Here is a 1,289-nt window from a genome sequence, read left to right on the forward strand (position 1 = left end):
CCTGCCTGGCAAGTGCAAGGTCGTGAGTTCGGTTCCCGGTACCGGAGAAAAACCAAAAAAAAAAGTCACCCCTAGAATTGCTCCCCCAGTTTCCAAGTCACTGTGAACTTATAAACCAGTTCTGCGGTGTCCAATCTGACCACATACCTGAGGAAGAGCAGGAAGAAAGTGACATGGATGCTCAGCTTGATGCTGGTGTTGTCTCTCTCTTGGGGAGAAGAGGCTGTCTTGGTGCTTGGAGGGGTTGGCTTGCTAGGCAGCATTGGTCTGGTTCAGGTCCATTATTTGACACAAGAGTGATGGATCCATGGAACAAGCCTCAAAACTTTATGAGAAGTGGGGCTGGTTAGTATGATGTCATAAGCCCCCCCACCTAGGCTAGCTGGGCTCATGCTTTCAATCCTTGATCAAAACTTGGTACCCAGGCTGGAAGGATACAAGGGTGTGTTCAGAGGGGTTGGATGATGTTCCAGGATGATCTGTCATAGCTCCTCAAGGATCCAATGAAGTGTCTTTATGTAGTAACAAAGGTCAACTAACCCAGCTTTTTGGAGTCCTTTTATCATAGGCATCAATGCAGAAGGCCATCCAAACATGATCTTGAAAGGCATGAGGTCAGCTTACAATGCTGTGCACTGGGATCAGAGGAGGGCCATAGGCAATATTGCTGTCCAAGTTGCACCCGTCTCCTGACAGAACTTAGCCAAGATGGACTTGAGGGTAAGGTTCTGTCTCTCTACCTGCCCAGAGCTCTGGGGCTGGTAAGCTGTGTGGAGTTTCCATTTTATCCCTAGAACCAAGGCCAGCTCCTGGACTACTTTACCTACGAATACTGAATTCAACTTGGTCGTGATGTATGATTTTCTTGATAATTTGCTGCATTCTATTTGCTAGTATCTTACTGAGTATCTTTGCATCTATATTCATTAGCAAGATTGGTCTGTAGTTCTCTTTCTTGGTTGGGTCTTTCTCTGGTTTTGGTATCAGAATGATGCTTGCCTCCAGAAATGAGTTAGGGAGAACTGTTTCCTTTTCAATTTCATTGAATAGTTTGAGGAGGGTTGGTATTAAATCTTCTCTGAATTTCTTCTAAATTCTGCTGTGAATCCATCAGGACACAGGCTTTTCTTTGTTGGTAGGTTTTTAATCACACTTTCAATCTCACTAATTGATATTGGGTTGTTCAAGAATTTGATATCTTCTTGACTCAACCTTGGTAGTTCATACGTATCTAGGAATCTGTCCATTTCTTCTGAGTTTTCTATCCTATGGGAGTAAAGATTTTCAAA

The sequence above is a fragment of the Chinchilla lanigera genome, unplaced genomic scaffold (genome assembly GCF_000276665.1).
Source record: "Chinchilla lanigera isolate Chin_1 unplaced genomic scaffold, ChiLan1.0 scaffold00018, whole genome shotgun sequence".
Classification (NCBI taxonomy): domain Eukaryota; kingdom Metazoa; phylum Chordata; class Mammalia; order Rodentia; family Chinchillidae; genus Chinchilla; species Chinchilla lanigera.